The sequence below is a fragment of the Pristiophorus japonicus genome, unplaced genomic scaffold (genome assembly GCF_044704955.1).
Source record: "Pristiophorus japonicus isolate sPriJap1 unplaced genomic scaffold, sPriJap1.hap1 HAP1_SCAFFOLD_229, whole genome shotgun sequence".
Taxonomy (NCBI): domain Eukaryota; kingdom Metazoa; phylum Chordata; class Chondrichthyes; family Pristiophoridae; genus Pristiophorus; species Pristiophorus japonicus.
Window position 1 is genome coordinate 560,784 of NW_027252005.1, and position 14,203 is coordinate 574,986.

Consider the following 14,203-nt stretch of genomic DNA (forward strand, 5'->3'; position numbering starts at 1 on the left):
AGGAGTTCCGAGTAGAGCGCTTGCTTTGGGAGTCTCGTGCCAGGCATGTGGACAATGTGGCCCTGCCCAGTGGAGCTGGTCAAGTGTGGTCAGTGCTTCGATGCTGGGGATGTTGGCCTGGTCGAGGACACTAATGTTGGTGCGTCTGTGCTCCCAGGGGATTTGTAGGATCTTGCGGAGACATCGTTGGTGGTAGCACATTGCTGTGTGAAAATTGGCTGCCACGTTTCCGACACTGTACGGCACTTCAACTGTACTTAATTGGCTTTGAAGCACTTTGAGGTTGTGGAAGCTGCTATAGAAATGCACATTCCTTCAGTATCTCCGTCCATACCTCTATATTTTTGCTATCTATTTGTCCAATTTCTTTCATCCTCCTTTCCATATCTTTCAACCTCTGTGTCGATCGGTCTTGATAACTGGCTCGCAATATTTCCCTCTCTCTCTCTATTTGTCTGTTCATGCATCTCTGTCTATCCATTTGCCGCGCAGTATATGTTAGCATCTGTTACAAAAAGAGAGAACCAGTTGCTGTCTCCTCTCATTACTTTGCCTACTTTTTCTATCCAGTTTCCACTTGGCAGCAAACAGGATTACTCAAAAATAGCAGTCATTACTAATGGCTGTTTTTCATGTCACAGTCCTGTCAGGAGCTCCGAGTTCCAGTCAATGAAATGTAATAAACTTCAGAAGGGACCAGGGAGTGGAGTCAATTCCAATTGCCACGCGCGCAGTTTAATTCACCCTTCTCCTGCAAGAAATGGCATAATATTCTGACTGCTTGCATGGTGCAGAATCCAGATGGGAATTCAAGGGGCAGCGAATCGAATACAGCACCTCCCAAACCCGCGACCTCTACCACCTAGAAGGACAAGGGCAGCAGGCCCATGGGAACACCATCACCTCCACATTCCCCTCCCAGTCACACACCATGCCGACTTGGAAATATATCGGCTGTTCCTTCATCAGTGCTGGGTCCCAATCCTGGAACTCCCTCCCTAACAGCACTGTGGGAGCACCTTCACCACACGGACTGCAGCGGTTCAAGAAGGCGGCTCACCACCACCTTCTCCAGGGGCAATTAGGGACGGGCAATAAATACCGGCAATGTTCACATCCCGACGATGAGTTCAATAAAATTAATCATCATCATCATCATCATAGGCAGTCCCTCAGAATCGAGGAAGACTTGCTTCCACTCCAAAAGTGAGTTGTCAAGTGGCTGAACAGTCCAATACGAGAGCCACAGACCCTGTCACAGGTGGGACAGACAGTCGCTGAGGGAAGGGGAGGGTGGGACAGGTTTGCCGCACGCTCCTTCCGCTGCCTGCGCTTGGTTTCTGCATGCTCTCGGCGACGAGACTCGAGGTGCTCAGCGCACTCCCGGATGCACTTCCTCCACTTAGGGCGGACTGGTCTTTGGCCAGGGACTCCCAGGTGTCGGTGGGGATGTTGCACTTTATCAGGGAGGCTTTGAGGGTGTCCCCTGTAACGTTTCCTCTGCCCACCTTTGATTCGTTTGCTGTGAAGGAGTTCCAAGCAGAGTGCTCGCTTTGGGAGTCTCGTGTCTGGCATGCGGACAATGTGACCTGCCCAGCGGAGCTGGTCGAGTGTGGTCAGTGCTTCGATGCTTGGGATGTTAGCCTGATCGAGGACACTAATGTTAGTGCGTCTGTCCTCCCAGGGGATTTGTAGGATCTTGCGGAGACATAAAACATAGAAAATAGCTGCAGGAGTAGGCCATTCGGCCCTTCGAGCCTGCACCACCATTCAATAAGATCATGGCTGATCATTCACCTCAGTACCCCTTTCCTGCTTTCTCTCCATACCCCTTGATCTCTTTAGCCATAAGGGCCATATCTAACTCCCTCTTGAATATATCCAATGAACTGGCATCAACAACTCTCTGCGGCAGGGAATTCCACAGGTTAACAACTCTCTGAGTGAAGAAGTTTCTCCTCATCTCGGTCCTAAATGGCCGACCCCTTATCCTAAGACTGTGTCCCCTGGTTTTGGACTTCCCCAACATTGGGAACATTCTTCACGCCTCTAACCTGTCCAGTCCCGTCAGAATCTTATACGTTTCTATTGGATCTCCTCTCATCCTTCTAAACTCCAGTGAATAAAGGCCCAGTTGATCCAATCTCTCCTCATATGTCAGTCCAGCCATCCCTGGAATCAGTCTGGTGAACCTTCGCTGCACTCCCTCAATAGCAAGAACGTCCTTCCTCAGATTGGGAGACCAAAACTCAATACAATATTCCAGGTGAGGCCTCACTAAGGCCCTGTACAACTGCAGTAAGACCTCCCTGCTCCGATACTCAAATTCCCTAGCTATGAAGGCCAACATACCATTTGCATTCTTCACCACCTGCTGTACCTGTGTGCTCACTTTCAATGACTGATGTACCATGACACCCAGGTCTCGTTGCATCTTCCCTTTTCCTTATCTGCTGCCATTCAGATAATCTTCTACCCTCGTATTTTTGCCCCCAAAGTGGATAACCTCACATTTATCCACATTATACTGCATCTGCCATGCATTTGCCCACTCACCTAACCTATCCAAGTCACCCTGCAGCCTCTTAGCGTCCTCCTCACAGCTCACACCGCCGCCCAGTTGAGTGTCATCTGCAAACTTGGAGATATTACACTCAATTCCTTCATCTAAATCGTTAATGTATATTGTAAAGAGTTGGGGTCCCAGCACTGAGCCCTGCGGCACTCCACTAGTGTACCCTTTACCTGCGGTGTGACCAACTCGCTAAACGTGCTATTCACGTCATTCTCAGCATCATGCATGCTCCAGAGTGAATCCACCCGCAGCTCCAGTTCCGCCACGCGGTTAGTCAGGAGCTGCAGGTGGATACACTTCCCGCACATGTAGTTATCAGGGACACCGGAAGCGTCCCTGACTTCCCACATGGTACAGGAGGAGCATAACACGTGTCCGAGCTCTCCTGCCATGTCTTAACCCTTAAATTGGCAACAACAATGCTAAATGTTACTTACTGATATCGAAAAGAAAAACGAAAAGCTACTCACCAATCACCAGCCAATCACTTACCCCTTTGGCTGTGAAGTCACCTTTCGATTTCTTTCTACATCATTGGTGCTATTTCCTCCAGTGACTTGCGGTGTCTACTGTACATGGTCCATGCCTCTGATCCATATAGGAGGGTGGGTATCACTACAGCCCTGTAGACCATGAGCTTGGTGGTAGATTTGAGGGCCTGGTCTTCGAATACTCTTTTCCTCAGGCAGCCGAAGGCTGCACAGGTGCACTGGAGGTGATGTTGGATCTCGTCGTCGATGTCTGCTCTTGTTGATAAGAGGCTCCCGAGATATGGGAAATGGTCCACGTTGTCCAGGGCCGGGCCGTGGATCTTGATGACTGGGGGGTAGTGCTGATTTGGTCGTAGCGGGTTTGGTACAAATGAGTATCTCGCTGGGCCATTTCAAAGGGCAGTTAAGAGTCAACCACATCGCTGTGGGTCTGGAGTCACATCTCGGCCAGACCGGGTAAGGGTGGCAGATTTCCTTCCCGAAATGGACATCAGTGAACCCGATGGGGTTTTTTGCCTGACAATCTGGGAGTTTCATGCTCACCATTACTGAGACTAGCTTTTTATTCCAGATTCATTTAATTCACTGAATTTAAATTCCCCAGCTGCCGTGGTGGGATTAGAACTCTTGAGGCCAGATTTTCGGCTTCACTGTCGGCGATTTTCTCGGCGGGACAGCTGGTTTTCACCCGGCGAGAGTTTCCACGTAAGTTTTGGCCTCGGTATCGCCCACAGCTGAAGTCGCCCGTCGGCACCAGACCGCCCACGTGCAACGCCGAGAACAATCGCCAGGGCATAAGTTTGGGCTCAACTGCCGACGTCCAGATCACCGCGGGAACCACCCTGTAAACGCTACTTAAACAGGGCGGTAAGGGGGCACCCTGCAAAGAAAGGTCAGTTAAAGGTTCTTTCATTATTTTTTTTTAATTTTACCGCGGCGATTAGGGTTAAAACTCTCCTGGGAATGCTTTATATATGTTTATTTTTTTTAATGAAAATGTTTTTTTTAAGTTTTCCCGCCTCCGTAGGCCCAACCACAGCCTGGGACTCAATTTTAGTCCATTCCAGTAACGACCGCCCATTTGGCTAACTGTGGACTTACCCGCCGAGGGACCGCCGACAATGAGTGTGCAACGCCCATTTTCTCGCCGGGCAATTAGGGTTACTTACGTTAAACTTTAAAATGGAAATTCTCGGCAGTTTTTTTCGCCTAACGTCAGCGGTGCCTCTCAGCGGACGTTGAGGGAAAGTCTGGCTCTATGTCGACTGGATTATCAGTCCAGGCCTGCACATGAGTGGTAACACACCCCACCACATCACCTTGAAGAACCCCTGTGTAAAATATGTTCCCTTGACAAAAGAAAGTGCTACCAGTAAACGTCACCATGAAGCCGTCAGATTGTCGTAAAAACCCAACTGGTTCACTAATGTCCCTTTAGGGAAGGAAATCTGCCACCATTACCTGGTCTGGGCCTACACGTGACTCCAGACCGATGCCAACATGTTTGAATCTTCACCCCCCCACCCCCGCTCTGAAGTGCCCCAGCAAGTCCTTCATTTATATCAGAGACACTGGAGAAGGTGCAGAAAACGAGCTCGAAGATTGATCGCTTGGGAGCAGGCTCGAGGGGCCAAATGGCCTACACCTGCTGCTATTTCTTACAGTGTACCTATCAGCAAAGACTGAGCAGGCTGGGAGCGCTTTTCTCTAGAAATGAGAAGGCTGAGGGGCAAACTGATCGAGGTCTTTAAAATTATGACGGGATTCGATAGCGTAGAGAAGATATTTCCATTTGGGGGAGACAAAAACTAGGGGTCATAAATATAAGATTGTTGTAATGTGATGGCTTCATGGATTCTTTGCTTCAGAATGCATAGCAACACATGGCTATTAAGAACTAGTCGGTTTATTAGCAAAGGTTTAACAATCACACGACACATTACCAGTTCGTCCACCAGGCTCACAACTGCGTACCTCATTGTGGATAACCAAGACCCAACTGGCTGGGGTTTTATTGTGTCTTGTGAACACCATGTGGCTGGCTTCGCCACTCCCAACACAACAGCTCTACAAACCAGTGAGCATCCTCACGGGTCCATACATTACAATAGTCACGAATAAATCCAAGGGGGAATTCAGGAGAAACTTTGTCACCCAGAGAGGGGTGAGAATGGGGAACTCGCTCCCACAGGGAAGGGTTGAGGCGAATAGTATCGATGCATTTAAGAGGAAGCTGGACAAACACATGAGGGACAAAGGAAAAGAAGGGACTGTATAAAACACAGGTTAGGCCACAGCTGGAGTACTACGTGCAGTTCTGGTCACCACATCACAGGAAGGATGTGATTGCACTGGAGAGGGTACAGAGGAGATTTACGAGGATGTTGCCGGGACTGGAGAATTTTAGCCATGATGAAAGATTGGATAGGCTGGGGTTGTTGCTTTGGAACAGAGGAGGCTGAGGGGAGACCTGATTGAGGTGTATAAAATTATGAGGGGCCTGGATAGAGTGGATAGGAAGGACCTGTTTCCCTGGGCAGAGGGGTCAACAACCAGGGGGCAGAGATTGAAAGTAATTGGGGGGAGGTTTAGAGGGGATTTGAGGGGAAATGTCTTTACCCAGAGGGTGGTGGGGGTCTGGGGCGTAACTCACTGCCTGAAAGGGGGGTGGAGGCAGAAACCCTCACCACATTTAAACAGTACCTGGATGTGCACCTGAAGTGTTGTAACCTGCAGGGCTACGGACCCAGAGCTGGAAAGTGGGATTAGGCTGGGTAGCTCTTGGCGGAGACGATGGGCCGGAATGGCCTCCTGTGCTGTAAATTTGTGTGATTCTATGATATGGTGATGGGGTGAGATGGAGAGGGGTGGGAGGAGGCTGGTGTGGACCATAAACACCGGCACAGAGCGTGTCATGCTCCTCCTGTACTATGTGGGAAGTCAGGGATGTTTCCAGTGTCCCTGACAACTACATATGCGGGAAGCGTATCCGTCTGCAGCTCATGACAGACCGCAGTGCAGCACTGGAGCTGCGGGTGAATTCATTCTGGAGCATCCACGATGCTGAGAATGATGTGAATAGCACATTTAGTGAGTTGGTCTTACCGCAGGTAAAGGTTAGACAGCCAGATAGAGAATGGGTGACCAATAGGAAGAGCAGTGCAAGGAAGGTAGTGCAGGGATCCCCTGCGGTCAGCCCCCTGCATAACAGATACAATACTTTGGATACCGTCGAGGGGGATGACTCATCAGGGGAGGGCAGCAGCAGCCAAGTCCATGGCACCGTGGGTGGCTCTGCTACACAGGAGGGCAGGAAAAAGTGTGGGAGAGCTATAGTGATATGGGATTCTATTGTAAGGGGAATAGATGGACGTTTCTGCAGCCGCAATCAAGACTCCAGGATGGTATGTTGCCTCCCTGGTGCAAGGGTCAAGGATGTCTCGGAGCAGGTGCAGGACATTTTGAAGGGGGAGGGTAAACAGCCAGTTGGTGCATACAGATACCAACGCTATAGATAAAAAACTGGATGAGGTCCTACAAGATGAATTTAGAGAGCTAGGAGCTAAATTAAAAAGTAGGAGCTCAAAAGTAGTAATCTCAGGATTACTACCAGTGCCACGTGCTAGTCAGAATAGGAATCTCAGGATAGCTCAGATGAATACGTGGCTTGAGGAGTGGTGCAGAAGGGAGGGATTCAAATTCCTGGGGCATTGGAACCGGTTCTGGGGGAGGTGGGACCAGTACAAACCGGACGGTCTGCACCTGGGCAGGACCGGAACCAATGTCCTAGGGGGAGTGTTTGCTAGTGCTGTTGGGGAGGGGTTAAACTAATATGGCAGGGGGATGGGAACCTATGCAGGGAGACAGAGGAAAGTAGAATGGGGGCAGAAGCAAAAGATAGAAAGAAGAAAAGTGAAAGTGGAGGGCAGAGAAACCCAAGGCAAAAAGCAAAAAGGGCCACATTACAGCAAAATCCTAAAGGGGCAAAGTGTGTTAGAAAGACAAGCCTGAAGGCTCTGTGCCTCAATGCGAGGAGTATTCGGAATAAGGTGGACGAATTAACTGCGCTGATGGCAATTAACGGATATGATGTCATTGGCATCACGGAGACATGGCTCCAGGGTGACCAAGGCTGGGAACTCAACATCCAGGGGTATTCAACATTTAGGAAGGATACACAGAAAGGAAAAGGAGGTAGGGTAGCATTGCTGGTTAAAGAGGAAATTAATGCAATAGTAAGGAAGGACATTAACTTGGATGATGTGGAATCTGTATGGTGGAGCTATGGAATACCAAAGGGCAGAAAACACTAGTGGAAGTTGTGTGCAGACCATCAAACAGCACCAAACAAGAAATTAGGGATGCGTGCAATAAAGGTACAGCAGTAGACTTTAATCTACATATTGACTGGGCTAACCAAACTGGTAGCAATGCGGTGGAGGAGGATTTCCTGGAGTGTATTAGGGATGGTTTTCTGGACCAATATGTCGAGGAACCAACTAGAGAGCTGGCCATCCTAGACTGGGTGTTGTGTAATGAGAAAGGACTAATTAACAATCTTGTTGTGCGAGGCCCCTTGGGGAAAAGTGACCATAATATGGTAGAATTCTTTATTTTGATGGAGAGTGACACAGTTAATTCGGAGACTAGGGTCCTGAACTTAAGGAAAGGTAACTTCGATGGTATGAGATGTGAATTGGTCAAAATAGACTGGCAAATGATACTTAAAGGGTTGATGGTGGAAAGGCAATGGCAAACATTTAAAGATCACATGGATGAACTTCAACAATTGTACATCCCTGTCTGGAGTAAAAATAAAACAGGGAAGGTGACTCAACCGTGGCTAACAAGGAAAATTAAGGATAGTGTTAAATCCAAGGACCGAGGCATATAAATTGGCCAGAAAAAGCAGCAAACCTGAGAACTGGGAGAATTTTGTAATACAGCAGAGGAGGACAAAGGGTTTAATTAGGAGGGGGAAAATAGAGTACGAGAGGAAGCTTGCTGGGAACATAAAAACTGACTGCAAAAGCTTCTATAGATATGTGAAGAGGAAAAGATTAATGAAAACAAACGTAGGTCCCTTGCACTCAGATTTGGGTGAATTTATAATGGGAAACAAAGAAATGGTGGACCAGTTAAACAAATACTTTGGTTCTGTCTTCACAAAGGAAGACACAAATAACCTTCCGGATGTACTAGGGGACCGAGGGTCGAGTGAAAAGGAGGAACTGAAGGATATCCTTATTAGTCAGGAAATTGTGTTCGGGAAATTGATGGGATTGAAGGCCGATAAATCCCCGGGACCTGATAGTCTGCATCCCAGAATACTTAAGGAAGTGGCCCTAAAAATAGTGGATGCATTGGTGATCATTTACCTACAGTCTATCGACTCTGGATCAGTTCCTATGGACTGGAGGGTAGGTAATGTAACACCACTGTTTAAAAAAGGAGGGAGAGAGAAAACAGGTAATTATAGCCTGACATCAGTAGTGGGGAAAATGTTGGAATCAATTATTAAAGATGAAATAGCAGCGCATTTGGAAAGCAGTGACAAGATCGGTCCAAGTCAGCATGGATTTATGAAAGGGAAATCATGTTTGACAAATCTTCTGGAATTTTTTGAGGATGTAACTGGTAGAGTGGACAAGGGAGAACTAGTGGATGTGATGTATTTGGACTTTCAAAAGGATTTTGACAAGTTCCCACACAAGAGATTGGTGTGCAAAATTAAAGCACATAGTATTGGGGGTAATGTACTGACATGGATAGAGAACTGGTTGGCAGACAGGAAGCAGAGAGTCGGGATAAACAGGTCCTTTTCAGAATGGCAGGCAGTGACTAGTGGGGTGCCGCAGGGCTCAGTGCTGGGACCTCAGCTATTTACAATATACATGAATGATTTAGATGAAGAAATTGAGTGTAATATCTCCAAGTTTGCAAATGACACTAAACTGGATGGCAGTGTGAGCTGTGAGGAGGATGCGAAAAGGCTGCAGGGTGACTTAGACAGGTTAGGTGAGTGGGCAAATGCATGGCAGATGCAGTATAATGTGGATAAATGTGAGGTTATCCACTTTGGGGCAAAAACACGAAGGCAGAATATTATCTGAATGGTGGCAGATTAGGAAAGGGGGAGGTGCAACGAGACCTGTGTGTCATGGTTCATCAGTCATTGAAAGTTGGCATGCAGGTACAGCAGGCGGTGAAGAAGGCAAATGGTATGTTGGCTTTCATAGCTAGGGGATTTGAGTACAGGAGCAGGGAGGTCTTACTGCAGTTGTACAGGGCCTTAGTGAGGCCTCACCTGGAATATTGTGTTCAGTTTTGGTCTCCTAATCTGAGGAAGGACATTCTTGCTATTGAGGGAGTGCAGCGAAGGTTCACCAGACTGATTCCCGGGATGGCAGGACTGACATATGAGGAGAGACTGGATCAACTGGGCCTTTATACACTGGAGTTTAGAAGGATGTGAGGGGATCTCACAGAAACACATAAAATACTGACGGGACTGGACAGTTTAGATGCGGGAAGAATGTTCCCGATGTTGGGGAAGTCCAGAACCAGGGGACACAGTCTAAGGATAAGGGGTAGGCCATTTAGGACTGAGATGAGGAGAAACTTCTTCACTCAGAGAGTTGTTAACCTGTGGAATTCCCTACCGCAGAGAGTTGTTGATGCCAGTTCATTGGATATATTCAAGAGGGAGTTGGATATGGCCCTTACAGCTAAAGGAATCAAGGGGTATGGAGAGAAAGCAGGAAAGGGGTACTGAGGTGAATGATCAGCCATGATCTTACTGAATGGTGGTGCAGGCTCGAAGGGTCGAATGGCCTACTCCTGCACCTAGTTTCTATGTTTCTATATTTCTATGTGGAGCGCAATGGCCTGTTTCCGTGCAGTAAAAATGTGTGATTCTATGATATGGTGATGAGGTGAGATGGAGAGGGGAGGGAGGAGGCTGGTGTGGAGCATAAACCCCGGCACGGAGCGGTGGGGCCCAATGACCTGTTTGTGTGCTGTACTTTTGAAATAATTCAATGTAATTCTACCAAAGCACTAATGGTTCACAAAAGATAGCCCAGCTCCACCTTCTCAGTCATACAAGGATGGGGAATAGAAACATAGAAACATAGAAACATAGAAACATAGAAAATCGGTGCAGGAGTAGGCCATTCGGCCCTTCTAGCCTGCACCGCCATTCAATGAGTTCATGGCTGAACATGCAACTTCAGTACCCCATTCCTGCTTTCTCACCATACCCCTTGATCCCCCTAGTAGTAAGGACTTCATCTAACTCCTTTTTGAATATATTTAGTAATTTGGCCTCAACAACTTTCTGTGGTAGAGAATTCCACAGGTTCACCACTCTCTGGGTGAAAAAGTTTCTCCTCATCTCGGTTCTAAATGGCTTACCCCTTATCCTTCGACTGTGTCCCCTGGTTCTGGACTTCCCCAACATTGGGAACATTCTTCCTGCATCTAACCTGTCTGAACCCATCAGAATTTTAAAAGTTTCTATGAGGTCCCCTCTCATTCTTCTGAACTCCAGTGAATACAAGCCCAGTTGATCCAGTCTTTCTTGATAGGTCAGTCCCGCCATCCCGGGAATCAGTCTGGTGAACCTTTGCTGCACTCCCTCAATCGCAAGAATGTCCTTCCTCAGTTTAGGAGACCAAAACTGTACACAATACTCCAGGTGTGGCCTCACCAAGGCCTTGTACAACTGTAGCAATACCTCCCTGCCCCTGTACTCAAATCCCCTCGCTATGAAGGCCAACATGCCATTTGCTTTCTTAACCGCCTGCTGCACCTGCATGCCAACCTTCAATGACTGATGTATCATGACATCCAGGTCTCGTTGCACCTCCCCTTTTCCTAATCTGTCACCATTCAGATAATAGTCTGTCTCTCTGTTTTTACCACCAAAGTGGATAACCTCACATTTATCCACATTATACTTCATCTGCCATGCATTTGCCCACTCACCTAACCTATCCAAGTCACTCTGCAGCCTCATAGCATCCTCCTCGCAGCTCACACTGCCACCCAACTTAGTGTCATCCGCAAATTTGGAGATACTACATTTAATCTCCTCGTCTAAATCATTAATGTACAGTGTAAACAGCTGGGGCCCCAGCACAGAACCTTGCGGTACCCCACTAGTCACTGCCTGCCATTCTGAAAAGTCCCAATTTACTCCTACTCTTTGCTTCCTGTCTGACAACCAGTTCTCAATCCATGTCAGCACACTACCCCCAATCCCATGTGCTTTAACTTTGCACATTAACCTCTGCCCTCCACTTTTCCTCATCTCCTTTCTGTCTTTTGCTTTTGTCTCCTTTTTGTTTCCCTCTGTCTCCCTGCATTGGTTCCCATCCCCCTGCCATATTAGTTTAAATCCTCCCCAACAGCACTAGCAAACACTCCCCCTAGGACATTGGTTCCGGTCCTGCCCAGGTGCAGACTGTCTGGTTTGTACTGGTCCCACCTCCCCCAGAACTGGTTCCAATGCCCCAGGAATTTGAATCCCTCCCTGCTGCACCACTGCACAAGCCACGTATTCATCTGAATAAGCGTTGGACTTGCTGGTGTTGTCTGCGTCCAGAGAATGAACATATATATATTTAAAAATCCCTTCCCTGTTTCTTTTCTCTCTCACGTGGTGCACACACCATGGGGCTTTAGTATTTCTCCCATTCCCTTCAGATGCTCCAGAATTGGGAGTTACCTCTTCAATCTGTGCAGGGAGAGATTGGCGTTTGATGCTTGAGATCACTCTGGGCAGTGATAATGGCTCTGGTCAATAGGCGAAGAGGGAAATGGGTTTGGGAATCATAAGAACATAAGATACAGGAGCAGGAGTTGGCCATTCGGCCCCTCGAGCCTGCTCCGCCATTCAATGAGATCGTGGCTGATCTTCGACCTCAACTCCACTTTCCCGCCCGATCCCCATATCTCTTGATTCCCTCAATATCCAAAAATCTCTGCAGTGCCCTTCACAACCTCAGCCCACCCAAAGCATCTTAGAACCAATGAAGTACTATTTTTAACTGTAGTCACTGTTGTAATGTGGGGAATGCGGCAGACAATTTGGGCACAGCAAGCTCCCAGAAACAGTATATCAGATAATGACCAAATAAGCTCTTTTGGTGTTGTTGATTGAGGATAAATATTGTCCCCAGGACACCGGGGAGAGCTCCCCCTGCTTTTCTTCGAAATTGTGCCGTGGGATCTTTTACATCCACCCGAGAGGGGCAGACAGGGCCTCGGTTTAACGTCTCATCCAAAAGACGGCCCCTCTGACAGTGCGGCGCTCCCTCAGTACTGCCCCACCGACAGTGCGGCACTCCCTCAGTACTGCCCCTCCGACAGTGCGGCACTCCCTCAGTACTGCACCTCCGACAGTGTAGCGCTCCCTCAGTACTGCCCCTCCGACAGTGCGACGCTCCCTCAGTACTGCCCCACCGACAGTGCGGCTCTCCTTCAGCACGGTGTCAGCCTAGATTACGCGCTCATGTGTCTGGAGTGGGTGCATGAACTCCTGGGCACTCGGACTCACGAGGTGAGAGACCTACCCTCCGAGCCACAGATATAATCTGCAATGGTTGGATAAGAACAGGTTACAATCAATATTGCAGTGAAGAATGCCTCGCTTGTAATATATGTGGATGCTAATATGTTTTTCAGCCTTGTTACTTATAACAGATCTGCTTGAAGAGAGACAATATTAATATCAATCAACAATAGGAAATGGGGGAAGGCGAGGACAGATATACCCTTGAGAAATATTCTTAAATGGGTGATAATTTCCAACAGATGTCACTGAACAGTAATGATTAGCAGCAGCGTTGAAAGCGATGAGGTCGAAACAGAGGTTCATATTTTAAAATGGCTTGTTTTAACATTTCAGTGCTGAGCTGTGAGATGGTAGAACACAGTGTCGTGAATTCGCCTTAACCCACGGCGCTAAAATCCTCAATAACACAAAAGCAGAATCCTGCGGATGCTGGAATCTGGAACGTAAACAGAAAATGCTGGACAGTCTCAGCGGGTCAGGCAGCATCTGTGGAGAGAGAAACAGAGTTAACGCTTCGGGTCGATGACCCTTCGTCAGACCTGGAGAGTGTTCGGAACGAACCGATCCTTAACGAGCCCTGAAAGTGGGAGGGGAGGAAAGAACAGAAGGGAAGGCCTGTGATAGGGGGGAAAGGCAGGAGAGATTCGAGAGACAGAAGGGATGATGGGCCGGATTGAGAAGATAATGGTAGGAGTTAGTAACGGGTTCGTCTCGATTGGGTGTGAATGGCGGGATAATGACCGACTGCCATTGGAGACACAGAGAAAAACATTACGTAGGACCGAGGGGGGGAGGGGGCGTTTACAGGAGGAAAGAGAGGCCAATATGCTCTGAAATTGTTGAACTCGATGTTGAGTCCGGGAGGCTGCAAAATGCCTAAACGAAAGAGGAGGTGCTGTTCCTTGAGCTTGCTTCAAGCTTTGTTAAATTGTTAACCTGAGGTTGGCAGCAGGAGTTTGGGAACTCGAGTTAGGGCAAAAGGTGGGATTGGGATTCAGATCAGGCCGCGAGGGACATGCAAACCAAGAGCATAGCTACAGGGGGAGGCCATTCAGCCCCTCGAGCCCGTCAGATCTGTACCTCCACCTTATTTTCCCGCTGTAACATAGGCACCTGTGAGGATGCTGAAAGCTTTGTAGAGCTGTTGAGGACTGGAGGAGTCCATATTCCACGTTTATGTTGAATGTGTGAGGTTGCAGCCCCGATTCCAACATCTGAAGGGGATGTTGAGTGTGCGAGGTTGCAGCCACTGTTCCATTATTTAAAGGGGCTGCTCCTCAAATTCTGGCTGCACTTCAGTCTCACACTCCTGATCTTTGGGCACCCTGTGCGGAGGGGAGCGGGCAGGTCCGAGGACCTCCTCATGGGACTGCTCCTGAGCCTAGCCAAGGTGGACATTAACCGGTCCTGGCAGCGGGCGGTCGAGTGGGTCGTTCAGCCTGACTGCCTGCCTCTCTTCCACGGTTACATCCGGGCCAGGGTGTCCCTGGAGATGGAGCACGCGGTGTCCACCGGTACGCTCGCGGCCTTCCCCGAGAGGTGGACGCCGGAGGGACT